Here is a 23,910-nt window from a genome sequence, read left to right as displayed (position 1 = left end):
TTTTTGTGAGATTGCTTGCGTGAGTCTCCTGGTGACATGTAAGAACAATAAAATATTAGTGAGGTCCTCAGGGTTGGGGTCATCACTGTGTTTCTTCAAAAAATCTTGAATAATAATAATGATAAGAAGAAAATTGCATTTTAATTCTGTGAATATACCACACCTGATGCCCTAAAACAAAAAAGGAAAGAGAAGACAAGAGATGTCACATCCTGTTTGTTTTTACCAAACAGCTGCTTGAGCTCTCCTGGTGGAGAGCTGCCTCCAAGGACTCCTCCGTGGAGATATGTTTGATGGGACACCTCCCATCAAATGGGACAGCAGTGCTCATTCAGGAAGCCCTGATGCTCTGATGTCTGCTGGCAACATTTGCCTGCTCCCTTAGGAAGAAGCTCAGTGCTCTGATTTCAGGCCTGCGACCCTTTGTGTAAGTAGGTGTGAGCCCAGGGCTCAGACAGCAGGTAATGAGGTTGAGGACACCAACTGGGGAAGGTGCCATTGCACTCGTGAGACAAGAGACGTGCTGCTCAGTGGAGAAGCCCCTTGCTTTCTGCAGCCAGGAGCTCATCCTTCTGAAAGCTTTGTGGGGCAGTGCTATCTTCTTCTTCCTCCACTCCTCTCCCAAGGGGACAAGGAAAGCCAATTGTCTAAAGGCTATTGGACTGATGGGTGAGGGGGTGGAGGAGTATGGGGAGGAGGGTGAGGGCCTCTGGAAGATTTGGGAAGGGCTGAGACCATTTTCTGCCCTCAGGATAACACAGTAGGGTGAGTTGTGCCTTTGAACTAGGACCTCTTTATGGGCTTAGCCCCTCACTCATAGGCTAGGTTGTTATTTTTTCAGAAGAAAGACAGAGAATACTGATTTAAGAGCCTGAAATTATTGGCAGCTGATAAGGAGCCCACTGGGGCTCCTTTTGAGCATTTCAGATACCAAAAAGAAGAGAACTCGAGGTGGTTAGAAATGTCCTTCCAGGACTGTCTAGGACTTCCCTTTTCTAGAAGGAATTTGTATGAAAGTTAGTCCTGTTGAAACTATGTGAAATTTGAGGCCCAATCTGTCCTTTTTACCTCATGTGCCCCCAGAAGATTCCAGTTCCTGAATAATAACTTGACAGTTTATATGTGCATTCTAAGTGTCTGAATTTTCTGTACACTGTTTCATTGTATTTACATCATTTAATCTTTAAATTTTTTTCCCAGAGCACATTTATAAAATTATTACCAAATGGAAAAGAATTAAAAAGCATCAGAATATCAGTGGGGTGGGGGATGCTGGAAGCTTCAGTGTTCATATGGCCAGAGATACTTCCACGAGGAATGTAAAGGAAAAGAGAAACATGAGGAATGAAAAGGAAAAGAGAAAAGCAACGAAAAAGGGAAGAAAGAGAGGGGAAAAAGGAAAGGGAAGGAAGGAAGGAGGGAAAGAAGGGAGGGAGGGAGGGAGGGAGAGTCCCTGGGAGCAGTTCTCTGGTGTGTTTCTTAGACCGGAAGGATGCATTGCTCAGGCTGGAGTCAACCTGTGAGCTGGCTGAGATGGGCTAACTTTATTCCTGTTTTACAGAGGAGGCAGCCACATGACTTGTCCAAGGTCAGCAATTTCCTTAGCTATACTGCTGAATTACAGCCCAGATCTAGACCCTGAGCGGTTATTTCCACTCAAAAAAAATGATTTGAGAAGGTCAGTAAAGTCCATGAAGCCATCTCACAAGGGGCTCACCAAGGAGAGGACATCTCAGAGGTGGCTCTGAGAGCCTTTGTGTCTGCATGGGAAGACTTCCAACTTTTCTGAGCTACTACATATCAGCTCGGGGCTAGGGTTTCTGGACCATAGAAACTGAAGTGACACCTGAGTCCACTTCCAGTGAGGGGCCAGTTTTGCCATGATCGAGCCTGTGGTTTTAAGATAGTGGGTGTCCAGAGGAGAAAGGGAGTCACCAGGCAGTGAGGGTGAGGGCCAGGGGACGGACATAGGGAGGGAGGGAGAGAGAGAGGGAGGGGGAGAGAAATGGAGAGGAAAGCAGGAGAGAGAGGGAGAGGGAGAGGGAGGAAGGGAGAGGGAGGCAGAAGGGAGAGAGAGAGAGGGAGGAGAGAGAGGGAGGGAGAGGGAGAAAGGGAGAGAGAGAAGGAGAGAGAGAGGGAGGAGAGAGAGGGAGGGAGAGGGAGAAAGGGAGAGGGAGGCAGAAGGGAGAGAGAGAGAGGGAGGAGAGAGAGGGAGGGAGAGGGAGAAAGGGAGAGAGAGAAGGAGAGAGAGAGGGAGGAAGGGAGAGGGAGAGAGGGAGGGAGAAAGGGAGAGAGAGAAAGATGGAGGTAGAGAGAGGGGGAGAAGAAAGGAGAGATGGAGAGAGGAAGGAGAGGGAGAGTGAGGAAGAGGGAGAGGAAGAGTGGGAAAGGGAGAGACAGAGGAGAGAGAAAGAAAGAGCTGGCGGGGGGAGGAAGAGAAAAAGAGGGAGGGAAAGAGGGGGAGAGGGAGACCCCTGCCTCATCACTGCCTGGCTCCCCAGTGTCTCAGTTTCTCAGCTCTTCCCCCTTGTTCTCTGCACACATCCCCCTCCTCTAGTTGTGTCTAGGCTGGGCCTTGGTCGCCTTTGCTCAGCAATGCCCCTAGGCAGCCTCTGCAGAGTCTGCCCTCCCTGGCTGGCTGGGCATGCTCCACCTGCCCCATGCATTGCCTGGACCAGCACTGCTGGCCTGGAGCGGTCTCCCTCAGCATCCCCCAGTGGCTGGTGGTGCCTGTTGGGGTGGGTCCTATTCCCACATCCCCTACATCACCCAGCTCCCAAGTGGGACTGGGACAGACTTATCCATACTCAGGATGTCCCCAGCGATTACAGTCACAGGCTGAGCAGGAGCTCTGCAGGAAGGGGGTTAAAGTGAGGCTGGTTTACTCTGCCTCTCATTATCAACTCTGGTAAACACAGAAAGCTTGGCTTGGCATAGCAGGAATTTAAACTATTAGCTCAAATGGAGGTTTGGGGATTATCTCTGGATTTCCTTTATTTGTTCTCTTTCCTCCTTTGCCACAGCTAATCCAAATTTGATGGGAAGTAAGGCATAAGCTATTCCAGAAACCTCACAGAATCCTTTGTGATGTCGGCTCCCAGCCTGCTCAGGGATAATTTTTGTCACCTCTCGCCTTCATGTCCCAAGCCTGTGTCCCTCCAGCTTAGTGCATTTTGTGATTGTCTTTCCTGAAGCCTCTGCCAAATGGTTTTTGAACCAAAGCTGTTCTTGCGGGTCCAGGGCTTTGGTGAGCTCATTCCAGGCCTCAGAGGACTATCACATAAAAGCGGCCTGGCTTCCAGGTCTGATACCCGTTTAGATCTGAGTGAGCACTGGGGAGACTGCTGGCTCATGCCACAAACCTCCACTCCTAACCCACAGAGGGGTCTGTTAGCACCCACGCCCCACATGATCCCCACAGAGGGAAAAGGATTCTGTGCCCATAGCTCTTGGGACCCCAGAGGCTGGGATGGGAGCTGAACCCTGTGGGAAGGGAGGATGCAGACTGCCCCCTCCATCAGCCCTGGGAGCCCCTAAACGTTGCATCCTGCCGTAGAGTCCTTACAACTCCAGTCGAAAACACAACTGCCTCAGAAAAATATTTGCATGAATACTAAAGAGAAAACCCGCTTTCAGTTTTTTCTCAAACTTTTAAAATCTCAAAGCTTCCAACTTTTCTGAGCATGATTCTAACAAGCTTTACTCAGTTTACATTAAAGTGGGTGGTAAAGTCTAGAGAGCGCTGTGTGAGTTGCTATTATTTATCGTGTTCACTTTTGTTTTTAAATTACCAAAAGTCACTGTCTTTGAGTCTAAAAAACTCTAAATATTCATTTAGAAATACTGCTTAGTTTAAATTTCTTAATATCTAAAATCACTTAATTTACTATTTAAAAATATGATTAATACCAAAGTTAGTCTTTATGATTAAAATATTTAACGTTTCTTAACATTTTTCTTGAGATCAAATCATTTCAATTGTTCCATATGTGCTGAAAAATGTGAAATAAAGCCCAGGTTTAATATATGTCCATAAGGCCAAACTTCTGCACTGTGTTTTTCAAAATCTTAAATTGTCAATACATTTTATCTGCTTTATCTAACAATAAAAATAAATAAGTAAATAGGAAGTCAAAAGGCAAGTTTTAATTTAAAAAAAGAAAAGGCATTTTATTAGAAAATTCAAAAGTTTGACTTGTGCCATTCAAGAATAAAAATGATTAGAGGTACATGAAGGGAAACCGAAAAAAAAAAAAGAATAAAAATGATATCCCTGTACAAATCACATGGTATATTTGAGGGCTGATCTAATAGAATTAGTCAGGAGAAGACAGAGATAAAAAGAAACTATGTTTCTTCTAACAAATGAAAATAGACTATGGATAAAATAAGCCAGATGATCAGTTGAACCTTGGCATTTTCTGGTTCAGTCTTTGGGGAGTGAAGTCATCTATGCCTGAGGCGTGTGCCCATCCCACGTTGGGAAGGCTCTAGAGGCTGGAGACCAAGCTCTGAACAACCTTTCTGGCTTTTAGACTCTGGGCTCTCAAATTCCAAGAGTGACAGTGACACGACTGATTTTTGAAACCAATGTTTCCAGAGCTTACAGTAAAAGCAGTTTAAGAAAAGTCACGAGATTTTAATCTGGTTACACATTTGTCGTCAGTTATGACTTAAGGACCCATTTGTTGATTTCAGATCCTGGCAGCCTGTGGGAGTGTGTCTGCAAATGCACGTGAGCTGAACATAGAGGCACACTCCCAGGGCAGGTCACAGGCAAATAATTGCTCTTTAAACTACCTTCGAATAGATAGCTTTTCTTTCTTTTTGGAACAATATAAGGTGAAGTTATTTGAGAAGTGGTTTAGGCTTCTGTAAAGATTATAGTAGCCGATGAAGAATTCACAATAGGAGTATCTATCAGAACACACTACTTAACTCCAGCTGCTAAGACCCACCTATCTAGATGCAGTGCTTGAAATGTTAATGAACAGCCCTTAATTGACCGCTGTGCCTGGAGTTCCACATCTAGCTCATTCCGTTTATTCTACAGAGGCCATTTTGAGCTGTGCTTTAAAGAGAGAAAAAGTATAGATTTTAATTTTTTACCTATTAAAATACCTCATCGTGGCATGTTAACATTTAGGGCACTTGTACGTTGCACATGTCACACTCATCACTGATGGCAATTGAGCAGGAGCTGCCTCCCCTGCCCCAGCAAGGTCCCGAGCCCTTGACACAAGGCCCCAAGGTAGGACTCAGCACACCAGCTGTAACTTGTAGGAACAAATGAAATCACTGCTTATTATTTCCTACCTCCCCACCCCAAATACCAAGCCATGTCAGGCATCAGCCACTTAATCCAGCAGGAGAGACTGTGGGGATTGCTGGCTGCAGGGCCCTGGCAATGGCCCACACAGTTAAAGAGGAGATCAAGTTCACTGCTCTTCCTCTGAACAGAAAGTCAGGGAGGGCTTCAAGATTTCAACAAACATTAGCATTACTCATTTAGAGCTGAGCCTAATTCCTAAATGTGATCGGCACTAGCTTGACACACGTCACACCAATTTTAACCACACTTCAATTTGGAGGGAAGTAAAAAAGAAATAACATCTTAATAATATTGAACTGAAACATAACTTGGCTAGAAAAGGAAGATGTTAATAGAGATTTTATACATATATACATATTTCTATGAAACAGAGATATGTAGAATTTCAATGTTAAACTTCTTTAAAAGATGAGCCTTACGAATGGCCACCGCCCATCCAGCTTCACAGAATCTTAGTGAACAACACTTGGAGGCAATTAATTCTCAACTGGAAGTACTGTCATCAAGTTTTAATTACCTTCTGGATAGCAAATCTCAGCAGACACTTTTCAGTCCTTTTTAACACCTTCTGCAATATTTGACACTCCTAGACACCTCCAATTTGACCTTCCAGCCTCCCTTGACTTTGGTGGAACATTGCTTTTCTGGGCTCACAGATCCCAGCTCACTTTGCGGTCTTCTGTTCCTGGGTCCCTGTCATAAAATGTTGGGATTCATTATGGCTTCATCTGTGGCCTTATTTTCTCACAGCATCCAATCTTCCTGTGTGATTTGGTTCAACTCCCTGGCTTCTGCTACCACCTGAGAGCTAATAACTCCCTTCTGGGCATGACAGACCCTCCCCTAATGCTCACTGGGTCCCCTTCTTGGATGTCTCCAAAACACTTCGAGTCAAGCATGTCAAAACGGAACACGTCCTCTTGCTCCATAAACTGGCTTTCCATACATTTTCCCTCTTATGGATAACCTCACCGCCTTCCCCCACTTACCTAATGCAGAAGCCTCAGAGGTTTCTCTCTTCTTTCCCCTCAACATCTAACCAAGCTGCAGGTCCCATTAATTGCTTTTCCCTAAGTAGCCATCGAATCTACTCTTCCATCTCCAGCCCACTTCTCTTGGTTTAAACTGTCATCTCTCCTGTGCTGGGTTATTTAAATAGCTTCCTAACAGATCTTTCTGATGTTTTCATTCCTGCAAACCCATCATTTACACACTGCCTCAGTAATCCTTCCAAGTGCAAACAAGTCTATATTAATCCAACCCATCATGGCCTTCAATAACCGCTCTATGACCTTTAAGACACTTTCTGAGGGAAAGTTCTGTCATTATCTGGCCTCATCCCAGCCGTCCAATCTTGACACCTTGATAAGCATGTTGAAAATGCCCCATCAGGTCCGCTCAGCAGGGCAAAGCCGTTTTGTGGAAGCCGTAATGTTTATTTTTGATATGGCAGTGCTGGGTTGCAGAGGGTGTGTAGCACAGGTAGACTACGCAGGTAGACTGCGGGGCTTCCACAGCCTGGAGAGGAAAGCAGACTCTAAAGAAAAGATAAATGTCCTTTTCATTACTGCTTCATTTCTTGAGATAAAATCATTAAAATAATACATGTGTAATGACTAACCGAATACTCTTGATAGACAAGGAGCAAACATGCATGTCCTCTTAAACATCACATGTTGATTGCATATCAGACTTTTTTGTTTTTTTTCTAGATGGTATCTCATTCTGTCACCCAGGCTGGAGTGCAGTGGCGAGATTTCAGCTCACTGCAACTTCTGCCTCCTGGTTTCAAGCAATTCTCCTGCCTCAATCTCCCTAGTAGCTGGGATTACAGGTGCCTGCCATCACACCCTGTTAATTTTTGTATTTTTAGTAGAGAGAGGGTTTCGCCATGTTGGCCAGGCTAGATTCAAACTCCTGACCTCAGGTGATCTGCCCACCTCAGCCTCCTAAAATGCTGGGATTACAGGAACGAGCCACCGCGCCCGGCCTAGATTTTATAACTCCTTCAACTTTGTGTTTTCAGTCAGAAAGAGTCAGCTATGCTGTAGAATCTGATCACAAAAAGGTAGTGGCTGCAGTTTTAAAAACATTGTGTGCACCAGCATTGAAATCATCTGGAGAAGGGATGCAATGCTTGCTACAGGAGAGCCTGCAGCATGGGGTACCTAGCAGCGACCCTACTCCTCTGTCTTGCTGCCTCCTCCAGGGACCTGGAAGGCTGGCCCAGGGGTTCTGGGACTTTACCCCAATCTGATTTGGTTTGTTTACAGCCTCCTTGACTGGTGAGTGCTGCTGCAATTGCAGCTACTGACCCTTTGTGAGTTTAATATAGTTTTTGCTTACCTACATGTAGGGGCCTTTAGAGTTTTTAAAATGCTCTCACAGATATGACTATAACCGCTCATTTTATGCAGAGGGAAACTGAGTCTCAGCAATGGAAACATCTCATCCACATTTACAAGGCTGAGAAGTGGAGACTTGTGGCAACAGAGACTCAGGTTTCTGAATCCTGCTTTATAACACATATGGATGTTCAATGCACCTATGTTACGTACGAGAAGGAAGAGCCCACAGAATGGGCTGTTCCATGTGTGTTTTATGCTTTGTGAACGGGAAGCAAAGGGCACCGGGGAGGCTGGTTGCACCAGAGTGCCTTGGCTCTGGCGCTGGCACCTTGACGGCAGGTACCTTGAGATGCCTGGAGGAGACATAGACTCTTTCAAGGTGGAGAAAGAGCCCTTTGGATAACCTAGGTCAGGGAAGCTGGTGGTTTTGCTCTGAAGAGAAGGCTGCAGATGCATTGTCTACGGTTCTATGGTCAGAAGTGTCTGCTGGCCTGTCTCTGGGTGAAACTCCAGCTTCGGGACACGACAGCACGTGGAACAATGGTGAGGGATCAGCTTCCCTCTTGGAAATCAGATGACCACGGAATGCCATGAGGTCCTCCAAGCATCAGAACTTCATCAGCGTGGCAGAGGCTCGCAAGCTGAACTGCCTTTGCAAAGTGTTCTCTGCATGCATGATTTTAAACAGCCTGGCCTGCTCCTTTTATCCTGTCATGACTATTTATGTTCCTGTTTTGTTCGGATGGGACAGCCTCAGGCAAAGCATGATTCAGATGGCGCTGGTGGCAGGCAAGGGCTTCACGGGACAGCTAATTGTCTTCTCAGGATTGCTGAGAGCAGGAAGGGGTGGTGCTGACCGTGCTGGTGCTGGAGCTGGGAGAGCAGGCGTCTGGATTTCGGCTCCCCTTATGGAGTCAGTTTGAACAAGCTGCTTAACCCCTTCAAGCCACCATTTCCTCATCTGCAACGTGGAGGCAATAATAGCACTGCATACCTACCTCACATAGGCAATCTTTCATGGCGTGCCATGAGTTCACTGAAGTCTGTCTCAGCACACACTCACACATGCATGCTCATACCCGTGCTGAGTGAATCCAGTTAATTCCCAGAGAACTGCAAATAAAGTGTCAGCACTTTAGGACGCTGCATCAAATACCATTCTACAAAAGAGGAGAGGTGGGTATTTACTTGATGTTTTATACAGAAGGGTATTAGGCAGCAGTAATGAAGGCAACGGAATCTAAGAAACGTCCAAACTCTACAAAGATTTTTTTGGCCTCCTAGTCAGTTGCAAAATTTTATAGGTTTGAATCTAAGCCCTGATGTCTACCTCAGGGGTTGGCAAGCTTTGGCCTGTTGCCTATTTTTGTATATAGCATGTGAGCTAAGTATGGCTTGTACTTTTTTAAATGATGGGAAAAAAAAATCAAAAGAATATTACTTTGTCATATGTGAAAAGTATGTGAAATTCAACATTAATGTTCATAAATGATTTCTACCAGGGGAAACTCATTCACTGGGGTGTGGTCTACAGTTCCTTTCATGCCACAATGGCAGAGCTGTGTTGCTGTGGCAGAGACTACCATAGGCTTAAGATACCTGCTCTCTGCTCCTTAACAGAAGAGGTTTGCCAGCCCCTGATTTACACAGTTAAGTTACTTCATCTCTGTAGCTCTCAGTCTTCTCATCTGTAGAATGGAGAAACAGGCTCCTAACTCCCAGGCCTACTGGCTGAGATCATAAAGGCAACCCATATGACAATCACTGGTGTACCCTGACCATGACATGAGTCTTGATCCCTTCCTTCTGGCCCTCTCAGGCCCCTCAACAGCAGACACATAGAACAGAGCTACATGTCTGTATTTGGGGAGGACACACCAGTCTCCCCTGGCTGTCAAGAACAGGCCAACTATAGCGTTGCTCTCATGCTCACATCTTCTGCTATTTTTCCCACAGCCCAAATGTGGAGGCAGCATCATGTATTTGTAATTGTGAGGGAGGCACACTTTGTCATGATGGCATTCAGGCTTATCCACCTTAGGCCCTTTTTTCCTCCAGTATATCATCTATTTATTACCACAGTAATGTTGTACAAAGACAACCCCCAAAGCTCAGTGGTACATAAAAATATACACTTACTTAGCTAATGAGCCTAAGGGATTCAACTCATCTGGGTGGATTCACTCCCTTTGCAGGGCTTGGCTAGCTTTTGGCTGCCCTAGGACAGCCTCTGCCCCTCGGCTTGGGCTGGGTGTCTTTTGGTCTCTGGCAGGCTGGTGCAGGAGTGTGCTTGCGACAGTTGCAAAGGTGTGAGAGCCATCGGGCCTGGTCCCCTAAGTGCCTGTCAAGGCTGTGCTTGCATATCACCTGTCCCACTGGCCCAGGCAAGTCACAATGCCAAGCTCAGCATCAAGGAGCTAGAAAACACCCTTCATCTCTTAATGGGACACTGCACAGACACATGGGAAGGGCCGTGGCTGGGGGCGAGACCAGGGCCACAAACAGTCTTGGGGCCCCTTCACCCCAGAGCCTTTCTTCTCTCACTCGATACCTGTTTTCAAAACAGTTTCTAAAGCCCATTCATAAGTAAGAATAGGCTTGAAAGGAATGACAGAGGTTTGAAATATTATTCCTCTAAGTAATATTTAAATTTTAATCGGGAACAAATCTTGAGTAAAGGCACATCCCTCTCTTGGTGGGATTTCAGGCAGTGAAGAAGCAGTAGCTGGGGGTGGAGAACTGTCGGATTGGAGAACCTGCCTTTCCATTTCCTTTGGGGGCATACGACTTAGGTGGTCCCCAACTTGGCCAGCTGGCAGCAGGAGTGGAAATGGAAGCTATTTACTCAGGGAACTCTGACCGCACGACTATTAAAATCCCTTGGAAACCCTGACAGCTCTCCACTCCACTATCATTAAAATGGCTCGCGCTCCCCTGCCAGCTGCTGGGCCTGGGAGTGACCCTCTCCCCCACCTATTCCCACAGTCGCATTGTGCCAAAAAATACATTTGTCCTCCAATTGTCATAGAATTCACTGAACTTGGAAAAATCTCCAGACATTCAATTCACCAATTCTTTTAAAAACAGTCTCTTTGTGTGGCTTTGGGAATCAAGATTCCAGCTGAAATGTGTTTATTTATCAGTAACGTCTCACTTTCTGTACATGTTCTACATCCACGTGGGGAATATTGCCACTTTTTTGCATATTCATGCCCAGTAGTGGGAATAGAAATCATTGGTTCTAGGAATTCTGCGCATGTGACTGGGAATTCATGTGCGTATTGTTTTATATATACATACTTTGCTGGTGTGACTGAGAAGTCCACGGGAACTACCCTTGTGTGTTCTCTAACCCACCCTGAGCATTCAATCATTCACTTTTTCGTTCATTAAAATTTAATGTACTTTTATTGTGCATGTAGTTGTTGGCATGCTCTATACCGTTGATCCAGAGATGAATAATATGTGGGCTTGCTCTCCAGAAACTGAGCACAGCCAAGAAAAGAGAAGCTTTTAGACAATTCTGTCCTGTGTGGCCAATAGTTCTTTACCTTTCTGGTGTTCAGAGACATTTCTTCAAGTGAAACTGTAGCCTTGCCTCAGTAGACACTTTGTGGAATCTGAACAGGCCATCTGCCCCCTGCCCTTTCTTCCTGGGGAAGGGTGTGGTTTTGGATTCTCAAAGTTCTGTCATCATACTCTCTGTCTCCTTATCCATCCAGCTTTAGCCAGTTCTCTTCACCACTTCCAAAGCGAGGATGAAAATTCCACCTGTTCATCAAAACTCAGCCAGAGCTCAGCCTCCCTCCAATGAGAAAATATTCCCTGTGCTACAAGCTGAAGCCACAAAGACCAGTGTCGGTGGAGGAGACCCTAGTGCCCACAAATAAAGCCCAGCACTGTACATCCACGTAAAGTCCTGTGAAGACAGAAATAAGGGAGAAATTAATGCTGAGGGAGAAATTAAGGATTTAGTAGGGTCCCATAAAGTCTTTGGAACCAGATCTGATTGTTTCCTTTAGTTAAATTCACTCAAACATGCAAGCATTTGTATAAACATCAGTGTTTTTTTCAGTGATTCTGTGGGATTTCTAAAATGTGCATCTATTTAGTCTAAGATGAAACACTGGTTATAGGATGAAAAAAATTAAACATGCATTCTTCAGCTCTCAGACCTCAACCACAAACTGAAATCCCAGAGTCATTAAATCACAATGTGTACTTAAAATAACAAATTCGAAATAAAAAATGTTCCAAGACATTAAACTTCAAAATGATCTCTGACTGTAATCCCTTCTGGACTTGGATCTGGACATCATTTGGGTCCCCCGAAAACATCAAAGGATAGATTGGCAGGGCATCCTAGGAGGGGACACAGCAGTTCCTGCTGAGTGGAAACATAGACAGCCGGGGTGCTGGGCTCCATATGGGACGTGCATTCCTAACAAACAGTTCGCGTGTGGACATCAGAGTCCAGAATCAGCTGTAAAAGTGTATAGATAACTTTTTCTTTCTTTTTTTTTTTTAAGATTCTGAGAAAGTGGAGGAATGAGCATAAGTGGGTTCACCTGGGGCTGTAAAGAGGACTTCTTTTCAGGAACCTAGGAGGACCAAATCAGGTCTCTTTCCCCAAAGCACAGAGAGGTCCTTGAGGCCGTGGTTCTCAATTCTAGAAAAGGGATATGTGCATATCAAAGTCATCTGGAAGCCTTTTCCAAACTTCTACTCTGCCCCTCTGGGGAGATGGAGATTTTCAGGCTTGTTCCCACTCCTCCCTGAGAAACCCTGCCTTAGCAGAATGCCAGCTGGGGTTATAGACTTCACCTCTGCAGAAAAGGAGGAACAGTGACTAAAGTACATAAAACTTCAGAAGACACAGCTCTACCCAACCTACTGACTCATCATATCCAGCAGATCAGATGCATTTTCATAACTTCCTAGTAATTACATTTATATTCAGAAATAATTACTTTCTGATTTTAATTGTTAGCTGAGTATTTACAGTCTGTCGGAGGAAATCCAAAAGGATATTGCAAGATGAGGAGGTGTCCTCGCCTCTATGCCAGGCCAAGTCCCAGGTCAAGGCCGGGCTGCCAGAGTGGGGTTGGGGAGGTGATAGAAGCAGAAACCGCATCTTAAAAGGACTACTTACAGAATGAGGTGCTCACCAGAAGCAAAAAACAAAGGATGGATGACAGAGCTTCCTGCAAATGTTTGAAGCACTATTGTGGGCAAGAGGGAAATGCTTTGTTTTGTTTGGTACCAGAGGATAGAATTAGAACAGAGAGGAAGAAGTTCTAAAGACCCAGACTTTGCATCAACATGAAAAGAACATTCTAACAGTTGTTCAGAAAAGCAATGGTCATTTTCTAAGAAAGAAGGATGCTATCTTTGAACTTGTTCAGGAAGTTCACCTGTGAGGGATCCCAGGGAAGACACTTCTGATTTGGATCAGTTCAACCAGATGACCTCCAAGGTTCCGTGTAAGAGGTGAATTTGACATTTAGAAATGAGCCATAAAGAACCAGGGCGGCCAGCTTTCCATGCTGAACACTGGGGGAGGGGAGGAGGAGGGTTGATTTGTATGTGTGTCTGCAGGATGAGTCTTTTTCTGAGTTGCCAAGTGAGAATGCTGTAAACATATTCCTATTCTGTTCCATATTTGTACAAACAAATGTGTTTCCACTGAAACTTATGTAAATATGTGCTTACTAATGAATGCAGTCACCCCAAGCACTGACTAACCAAACTTACTTCCTTTTTCAGCTCAAATATCTAAGCCCAGTTGTTTTAAACGTTAATCAACTAAAAGAAAAAAACCGAAGTCCACATTTGTCTTAATACTTAACTATAGAAACTAATGATAACCAAGTCATGTACCTTCCAGGTAAGCAGGGAGAGAGATGTTGTGGGAAAGGTAACAGTGCATCATGAGAGCACTGTACGATAGAGCCCACTGTTTAATGGAAAACACCCAGTGGCACTGTCCCATAGTGGACACATGCACCTTGACATTTGTCCCTCTAAGAATCACAAGAATACGCATAGGGCTAGGTCATTGTGAATTCAAGAGGCACATCAGTCACTGGAAGGTGAAGGGTGGCCATGAGGGCCATTTCCACCAGATGAACTCCAGTCTCCAAAAGTAAATAGAGTAGAAAACCATTTATCCAACAGTCTAAACACTAGAAGCATCCACACACAGGGATCGTTATATAGGGACTTAAAAATGAGCAGTGACTTTAAATTTTTCACCTCTATGGTAATGGAAGAATCATATACTATGGTTTGTGGGCGATAGAGATGTCACAATCTGTGGGTTGCAAATGACCTGTTACCAGGAGTTACCCAGGTAACATTGTCTAAGTATAGTAATAAAGACATGGTGAAGTGCCTCCTTACAGAGCAGAAGTGACTCCATCGAAGACTACTTCTTGGGGAGGATTTCACACAGTTCATCATCAAACAAAGATCATTGCCTTCTGAGCAGAAGAGACTCTAAATAAATATAGAAGAATAGAAATCTGAAGTGGAAAGTTGTAGCCAGAGCATGCATATGATACTGGCAGATCTTTTCTAAAGAGAAATTCATTTTCCATAAATGCTTTACAATGGATCCTGATGATAAGACATCTTGCCAAATGATTTGCTGCTCATCATAAAGATTTCCCAGTAAATAAAATTTCCAGGCTCATCTCCTATTATTGCATGAATGTTTTGGAACTACATCTCAGGAAATAAGTGAGGATTGCAAATTATGACTTTCAGGTTGGAAATCCAGCAATGAACTTTGTCGACTTGGTCTGGCCATACTGGCCATGGCTTAGTATTTGACAGAACTTTAGGGTCTACAGTTTCTCTTCAAGGAAGCTCTGAGCAATGGAAGCAAGGCTGCGCTGAGCAAAAAACTTCCTAAAGTGATTTTGGTTTCAAAAATCTGATTTATTCTCTCAGAATCACACATAACATTCTCAGCTCCAAGAGAGTGTGCACATCACTTTAGAAAGAACTCTTGACTGGAAAGCAGTAGATGTAGGTTCAAGTTTAGTTCCCCAGTTTGGTAGGTGAGGGGAACCCCTCCTCTGTCATGTGACAGAGCAACACCTTGTCCATCTGCGCCTACAGAGTTGCATGGATTTACACTGGACATAGCTCAAAAACAATGCATAAGAAAGAATAGAAAGAGCATTGGACATGGAGCCTCTGCAGGGCTGAATTCCTGCTCACCACTTACTCCTGATACTGGGAAGATTTTCAACGTCTCCAAGACTGGGGTTTTTCATTTGCAAAACATAGATTATAATCTCTTTTGGGATGGTTATGAGCATGTTAAATAAGATAATTTTTAAATGCTCCCAGCAGAGTGAATTGAAAATGGAAGGTGCTGAACACCAACATATTAATTAGTTAATATTTATTTATTAAGCACTTAATATATCCCAGGCACTGTGCTTAGTGCTTCACATACATTCTGTCATTTAATCTTCATGACAACCTTAGGAATCGGTAGTGTTATTAACACTACATCTTTATGAGGAAATGGAATATTAGGATAGTTTTATTACTCATTAAATGTCACACTGTTATTTCCCTTTTAAGGAAGTACACCAGATATGCAGCATCCAAATGCGTAGAGCAATTTTAGGAGCTACTGGACATCTTCTGAAAGTTGACCTCTGTCCCTTTGTGGAAAATATTATCAGAATGAGTATATTAACCACAAAAGAAAATCTGTTTAGTACTTCATACTTCTTTCATTTTTTTGCCCCAAAATATTATTACCCAGGTTGTTCACCTACTTTTATCACTAGGGTCAGCTCAAAATGATTTTCTTTTATACCACAAATTTCAACACCATTCACAGGCTGGCCATGGCTTAGCATTTGACAGAACCTACTTTAGGGTCTATAGTTACTCCACGAAGGAAGTTTTGAGCCATGGAAACAAGGCTGGGCTGAGCATAAAACTTCCTAAAGTGATTTTGGTTACAAAAATCGAATTGATTCTCTTAGAATCACACATAACATTCTCAGCCCTGGGCCTCCTATTTTCCCTACATGGCGCTTTCAGCGACCCCACCTGTGGGACAAACCATCTGCTCTTCCTTTCCATGTGTGGCTCCTGGCATGAGTCATTGAAAACCTTGAAATCAGCTTTTTTTTTTTTTTCTTTAGCAGATTGGATTTTTTTTTCAATGTATATATTTAAGGTATACAATATGATGTTTTGATATACATATGCATAGTGAAATGGTTACTATATTCAAGCTAACTGACATATCCGTCATCTCACATAGTTACCATTTTATTTTTGTAATAAACGTACCTAAAGTCTATTCTCTTAGCAAATTTCCAGTCTGCAATAGAATGTTACCAACTATGCTCCCTGTGCTATGCGTTAGATTTCTAGACCTATTTATCCTATATAACTGCAGGTTTGTATCCTTTGATTTCCATCTCCCCATCTCCTTCCTTTGGTAACCACTGTTGGTTACCTATGTTGGTTATCTATGTTTCTATGTATTTGAGGTTTTTTGTTTTGTTTTTCTTGTTTTAGATTCCACATGTAAGAGAGGTCATGCAGTATTTGTCTTTCTGTGCCTGGCTTCGTTCATTTAGCATAATGTCCTCCAAGTTCATCTATGGTGTCAGCCTTCTTTTTTAAGGCTGAATAATATTCCATTTGTGTGTGTATGTATAACAATTTCTTTATCCGTTCATCTCTTGATGGACCCGTAGGTTGTGCTTTCATATCTTGGCTGTTGTGAGTAATGCAGCAGTGAACATGGGAGTGCAGATTCCTTTACAAGGTCGTGATTTCATCTCTTTTGAGTATATACCTAGAAGACGAATGGGTGGGTCATATGGTAGTTGTATGTTTAATTTTCTTAGAAATTCCATATGTTTTCACAGTGGCTGCACAAATCTACATCCCCATCAAATGTGAACAAGGGTTCCCTTTTCTTCACATCCTTGCCAATACTCATCTATTGTCTTTTTGGTAAAAGCCATCCTAACAGGTGTGAGGCAAAATGTCCTTGTGGTTTTGATGTGCATTTCCCTGATAATGAGTGATGCTGATCACCTTTCCACATAGCCACTGGCCATTTGGACATCTTCTTTAGAGAAATGCCCATTCCAGTCCTTCTCTCATATTTTAACGGGATTATTTGTGTTTATACTTCTGAGTTGTTTGAGCTGCTTTTATTTTTTAGATATTAACCCCTCATCTGATATATGGTTTTCAAATAATTCCTCCTAATCCATTGGCTGCCTTTTCATTTTGTTGATTATTTCCTTTGCTGTGCAGAGACTTTTTGGTTTGATGCAACTTCACTTGTCTGTTTTTGCTTTTGTTGCCTGTGCTTTGGGTGAGATAAAAAAAAAAAAAAAATGCTTGCCAAGGAAAATAGCAAGGGGCTTTCCCCCATGTTTTCTCCTAAGAGTTTTATGATCTTAAGTTTTTATTTTTGTGTATGGTGTTAGATAAGGTGCCCTCATTCTTTTGCATGTGGCTATTCATTTTTCCCAACACCATTTATTGAAGAGACTATCCTTCCCCATTGTGTCTTCTTGGTAGCCCTGTTGAAAATTAGGTAACCATATATGCATGAGTTTATTTTTGGGCTCTCTATTCTGTTTCATTGGTCTGTGTGCCATTTTTATACGAGTACCGTACTGTTTGTTTATTCTTGCTTTACAATATAATTTGAAACTAGGCAGTGTGATGCTTCCAACTTTGTTTTACTTTCTCAACATTTTTTTATTTTTTGGCAACTAGGGGTCTTTTGCGATTCCATACAAATTTTAGAATTATTTTTTCTATTTCAGTGAAAATACTGTTGGAATTTTGACAGGGATGGCATTTAATCTGTATATTGCCTTGGGTAGTGTGGACATTTTAACAACATTGATTCTTTTAATCCACAAACATGGATATCTTGAAGCTGATGGAGCTTCAGTTTCACAATCCCTCACTTCCATGAGCTCCTTTCAAAGCCCGAAGAAGAGTCTTAGTAATTTTGTATTCATAATTTTGCATTCTTTTCCTTTGGAAGGTCCCCAACACTTGGAGAATAACTTGAGCAGAATACCTGTTTTCCTTTACTTCTCCCACCTAGACCTGGGTGCTTCTGGCCCTGGAACATGTGCAAATTCATCACATGCTGGAGAGCTATGATGCACCTTCTCTGTCACAGCTAGACCTCCTATTTGCATGGTGGTTTTTAGTTTCAAAGCTCTTTCAATAGTATTGCCTCATTTAATCCTCCTACTAATTCTTCAAAGTAGGTTTAACAGATGTAAGAATCACAGAATATTAGAAGAGGACAAATGGTTTCATATTTAAATGTTGGGGTTTGGAATAATTCAGACAACTACAGGTGCCTCATCTTGCTAGACCTCCCTCCCATTTATTTGCCTTGCTATTTTCATAAATAAAATAGAGATCCTTCCCCAGGATCTGTGTAGATTAACTGAGATATGGCACAGAGAGGTATAGACAATTTCTAGGCCACCCAGCTATTGAATGGCAGGTGCCCTGCAGCAGGCTCATGCCCTTTCCACAGCCCACGCACTCTCTTATGTCCTGCCCACTTCTTTCAGTGATGAGAAAGTGATGATATGGGAGGAGTAAGTGACTTGCTTTGGGTCACAGAGCAAGCAAATGGCATAATACCCCAATATCACATGCACAAGAAGGAGTGCTGGGTGGTGTCGGCAATCCAGCTCTCAAGTCAGCTCTGGGTTCCCATCACAGCTCATCCTTTCTTGTAAGAATTTTAACCCTGGGTGTGTTCCTTTACCCTCTCCAACCCAGCTTCCTTACCTATAAAACAGGATCAACAAAAAATGCTCACTCCCTTACCCTCTCCAACCCAGCTTCCTTACCTATAAAACAGGATCAACAAAAAATGCTCACTTCAAAGTTTTGATGGGAGTATTAAATGAGTGACTGTGCATAGGACCATCACAGTAGTGCCCGGTACAGAGAAGCCCCCAGCCAGTGTGAGGCGTTGTTGTCATTAGTCAGAGTTCACCTGTGCTAGGAGCCCACGGTCTGCTGGTTCTCTGTGACGGCCTTCACCCACTGGGCATGACGAAGACCTGAGGTCTGCCTACTGGAGCCTTTGTCTGACCCTCTTTCTTGTGTTTTTGCTTTTTCATGGCATCCACTTCGCGATCTTCCAGAATCTTGTGGGGAGGGAAAGCATAAAATATAATTACTAAAGGGACGGAAGGAGCAATGAATCCTAATTAATTATACTTTAAAAAAAATTTGTCCCCAAAATGGCCAGCAGTGCTGAAGTAGTGTCTGTGGTCATTACTAGGGGACTCAGCAGCCGTCAGCCACTACCCTACACCCTTGTATGGGGCCCAGCCTCACCTCTGATCTTGTCCTTGCTGACGTTAGTGAGCCCTGGGCGTGGGGTCTGCTAAAGTTCACTGTGACCCTAGGCGAAGGCCTCAGCCTCTGGTCATGAAGGCCTCGGGCTCAGTCCCACCCAGGCTGTCTCACCACCCTCTGGGCCACCTCCTGGCCCAAACCCAGGGTCCTGAGCAGGGGGTGAACTGTGGCCACATGGAACAAAGGCCACTAAGCTGGGAATGTTTGTCTGCATTGTTTCGGAGGCATCTGCTGTACTCCTTCCTGGGACATCAGGCATCAAAAGATTCCCTGGCTCCCGTCTTGAAAGCTTGCCATGTATCCCTTGCCTTCCATTAAATATACTCATAAATATAAATTAAATGAACCAGTCTTAATTTAAATGAACATGTTAATACTATTCATTTCAGTGTGAATATAGGTAATTAAATATTGCTAATTTTATTATTTAGGAGGGTGATTGTGCCTTTTTCTCTTATTTATTGCGTGTTTTTAAAACTTTTGCTTTAAATAAATGCAACCCTACTTTAATGTTTGGCAGATTATTAGTCACTGCCCTATAAAGAATTCCTACATATTTGTCTAAATGTGGGTAGCAAAATGCACACCCCTCATCTTACTGAAGGTCTTCTCCAGACATTCTGCAGGTAACTGGAGACACAAATATGAACAGGCCCCATTCAGCCCTTCAGGTCCAGGCTATCCAGCAGGGGATTCCTATTTCCCTCCTGCTGGGCCTGAAATCTCTGGAATGGGAATTGCTCATAATTAGAGAGCAAAGGCCTCCCTTCTTTGCTCTCAAGAGAGCAGAACTACACAGGAGAGATGACTCTTTTATTCTGAAAATCTTCCCAAACTGAGCCTGACAAAAACAACCTAACATGTTAGAAGAGGTCGAGTGTATGCAAAATTGCTTGGAAATAGGTCCAGTTCCCAGAGCAGCTTTTAAAAGGCTGGCGGGCGGGAGGGGAGTGGGAAAGGGAAGGAAGGATGTAAAGGCAACCAGAACCCAGGAGCACTTGATCCCTGAGAAATGAGCTTGTAAGGAAAGCAACTAAACAAAAAGTCAGGACTACAATGCTGCTTGGACAGGGTTGCCACTTTTCCCAGAAACACTGTCTTTGGAAGACAAGGTTGATAGTAAAACACACAGGCTATGTTTCCTTGACCTGCATCCCACACCCTGGAGGTTCTATTATAACAATTGCATCTGTTTAGATTTGTTCTGTGTTTTCTCTGTCGCATCTGCTAGAGATGGCACCCTTCTAGCTTCTTATGTTATGATTCTCTGATATGTTTGGGCAAGTACTATGTTGTCTGGTTTTAAAAACGGAAAAACAAAGAGTTCAGTGACTGACTTAGAAACACACATATTAGTCATCAATGGATCTGAAACTATCCAGTCTCCTGACTGCCATTTAAATATTCTTTTCAAAAGCCAATCCTTAAAAAACTCATCATTCTGCAGAAAAGGCTTTTTTCCCTGTGTTGGGAATTCATAATCACCATTTTCTTGAAGAATCCAATAATTAGCCTCCTGTGTGATCTCTCTAGTTTCTCTACATTTTATCTAGTGTTGTCTGAAATATAAGAATCTGAAACCCAAGTTGCAATCATCTTGTCCCGAGCAACTGTTTTACTCTCAAGTTCCTCATCAGATCAGGACCATTGTCCCATTTCATGGCATGGTTAAGAAGTCTAGCCAGCAGCTTTCAACCAGCAAGTTCTTTCAAAGCAAGTCATAATTTGCTCCATTGCTAAACAATCAAAGGTCCAGATGCACTCTTGTTCTTATCAGCAGAACCATGGCATAAGCATCCTTCCAAGTAATTTCTAACATCTTTATCATAGAGGCTCTCCCCACACGATTTCCCCAGAAGGTTGTGCTGAGGTCCTCTGAGTCTTGACCTGATGATCAGTCCTTAGGGCTCTGCACGGCTGTGTCTTTATTCCAACATTCACTGAACAAGGTCATATACATTTTATCTCTCCTCCTTATTGTAAAAAAAAATGCATAGAATAAAATTTAACTATTCCTTGGGGAACACCTGCCATCTGTCAAGCATCCTGTAGGTATTTTAAAACACATTGTCTCACCCACTCTGTGTGCAGGCAAACTCAGCTTCTTTTCTAGATAAAGACCTTGAGCTCAGACTTGCCAGCTCCCTGTCTTTTCACTCCTTGCATCTCTCTAGTCCCTCCTGGAAGTTATCTAATCCTCTCCTTGGCCCCATCTGTCAGAGGTAGCAGGCTTCTAGCTCCTACATTGTGATTATATGATATGTTCAGGCAAGCACTATGTTGTCTAGTTTTAAAGGCAGAAAAAACAAAGAGTTCAATAGCTTACCCAAAAACACACATATTAGTCGTCAATGGATATAGAGCCATGCACTGTCTTGACTCTCATTTAAGTATTCTTATCAAAAACTGATCCTTAATATTTCATCATTCTTCAGGAGGGCTGCAGGAACTTGGAGTACTACATGTAATAACATACTGGTCATCACTCTTGGCAAATATTGAAAGCTTCACATGGTCCCTGGCACCTAAAGGATAAAGAAGAGCTTAATGATCTGATGTGAGGTAAGGAAAGTGGAGATGGGTAGCCTATATTCACAGTTTTGCAAAAGATTTATTGCATTAGAAGCCCTGTGGGAAATCTTGCTGTTCAGAAGATGAGGTCACAGTTGTAGAACCTTAGACCCCTGGAGGTGTAAGTGGCCTCGCAGATCACCACATCCAGCTTGAGTCCACCAGACAACATTTTTGCTCCTTAGCAAGGTCTTCTAGAAAGCAGAACCAGAGTCAAGGATTAAAGCACTAGCCCTTAACTTGGCAGGTAAAAATCCAAAGGTGCGTACAAGGAAACAAGACAAGGGAATGAGAGGAGCCATGCAGTTGGGTGTGCTGGCTGCTGCTTCATGACAGCCATGAAGAAACTCAGCAGTGGCTTGGCAGGTGTGTCCACAGGACACAGAGCATTTCTCCGAGAGGTTGCTGAAATTAATGACTTCTTTGGGGGTATTTCACAGATGAAAGAAAGCAAACAAGTTTGTCTGCTAAGCTATCTCCCTTCTCCCAGTTCTTACTAGTCAAGGTTCACCACGAGGCAAGATATTTCCCTCACACTTCCCAGTAGCAATACTGGCTCTTTGGTGAAAGTCCAAGACACATGAGATTACATTGATTCATATCCGGAAGAGGAGTGGTGGTTTGACACATGTGGACTTGGCCTTTGGGCACATGAACCTTGGAGCCCAGGGTGCAACTCAGACAGCAATCTGCTCAGGGATCATGGCAGAAATGGCCCCAGGAAGTGGGAAGTGTTTTTGGACAGCAGGAGGCAGTTATGGGACTCTGAGAAGGTGCACAAGATTTAGGTCCAAAACATCTACTAAGTGATCATTCAGCAACTAATGTACATCTCCAATATGGAGGAACTCATTGCTTCACCAAGAAACCTCTTTTCTTTTTATTAAGCAAAAATCTATGATCCCTTAGATATTTAGCCTCTTACTCTAGTTATGTCCTCCCAGAACCACGTAGAACAATTTTAACCCATCATCCGCATGATGGTTCTTTTGTCTGTTTGGGACTTCAGGTGTAGAGCTTTGAGTTCTCATGGTATTGTTGGCCTGCACAGGATCTCATTCCACGCTTCCATTCCTCCCTCCTCTGTATGCGGCAGTTATAAGGTGCTTTATGTGTATCTGATTATTTGTATGTCTTCTCATAAAAACTATGTTGTTTTGTGTGCATACACTTTTAATTTACATGAAGGGATTGTGCTCATGGTATTTTTTCACTTTTTTCACTTAGTTATGTTTTTAATATATAGCCATGTTGCTGTACTATTCATCCAGGAATGAACACCTACTTTGTCTCTTATGTCTATGCAAATAACAGGTTTTAATGCTTGTTATTTTATAGGAGTGTGTTAGAATTTTTCTAGAATACATACCCAGAAGTGGTATATAGTCTAGAAAATATATTTCTGGTAGAGTTGCGGGGTCATTGGGTATAAATATACTTAGATTGACTAAGTACTTCTGGATTAATCTCCAAAGTGGCTGCCCTGTCTGTATTTTCACCAACAGCACATGAGATTCCTATATTCCTAAATTTTCACCAATATTTTCATTTTCTCGCTTTTTCAATTGACATTTCTCATTTAAGTGCAAAGAAATGTTATCACTCTTGTTTATGGTTTCCTAATCACTAATAATTTTGAATATCTTTTTGTATGTTTGTCAGCCTTTTGGACTTTTCTTCCATGAATTACTTGTTATATATTTTTTGGTTGAGTCGTCTTTTACTTATTCTTGATAGATTCCTAGCTAGCAGAGATATTAGCCTCTTTTTTTAGCGTATTGATTGCAAATATCCTCTCTTATGTTTTCATACCTGCTTGTCTTGTCCATGGTATCCTTCATTGGACATGAATTTTTAATTTTAATATAATCGTTGTGCCTTATGGTTTCCTGCTTTTAAGGTTATGTTATGTTTTGTTTTTTTTCACCTTCAATGGGTAATATGCCAATGCTATAATAAGGCTTGAAGGAGGCACATTTCACACGTTAGTGTGAAAAACCAATCATCATGCTTATGATCCACAAAAGGATCTAAGGTTATGTTTAAAAATCCTTTCCTCCTCCAGAAGTCAATACTGCATTCTTCTACATTATTTGATTATTTTATAGTTAATATCTCCATTTATTAGGTCTTTTGCCCATCTGCAACACTTCTTTCTAAATGATGTTGGTAAGAATCTGGTTTTATTTTCCTCCATAAAGAAAGCCACCCAGGGATGTGTTGGAGCAGCTTGTGCCATGTGGCAAGAGCCAA

General features: G+C 42.9%; 1 non-coding gene across 1 annotated transcript; it reads right to left on the bottom strand.

The window, feature by feature from the left end:
• Positions 1–23,584: 23,584 nt before the first annotated feature.
• On the bottom strand, positions 23,585–23,687 carry LOC129019212 (small nucleolar RNA U13). Its single transcript, XR_008495557.1, has one exon. It is a non-coding gene; the product is annotated as a small nucleolar RNA U13 (small nucleolar RNA).
• Between the last annotated feature and the right edge of the window lie 223 nt (positions 23,688–23,910).

This window comes from Pongo pygmaeus, chromosome 17 (genome assembly GCF_028885625.2).
Source record: "Pongo pygmaeus isolate AG05252 chromosome 17, NHGRI_mPonPyg2-v2.0_pri, whole genome shotgun sequence".
NCBI lineage: Eukaryota > Metazoa > Chordata > Mammalia > Primates > Hominidae > Pongo > Pongo pygmaeus.
This window is presented reverse-complemented; position numbering and strand designations above follow the sequence as displayed.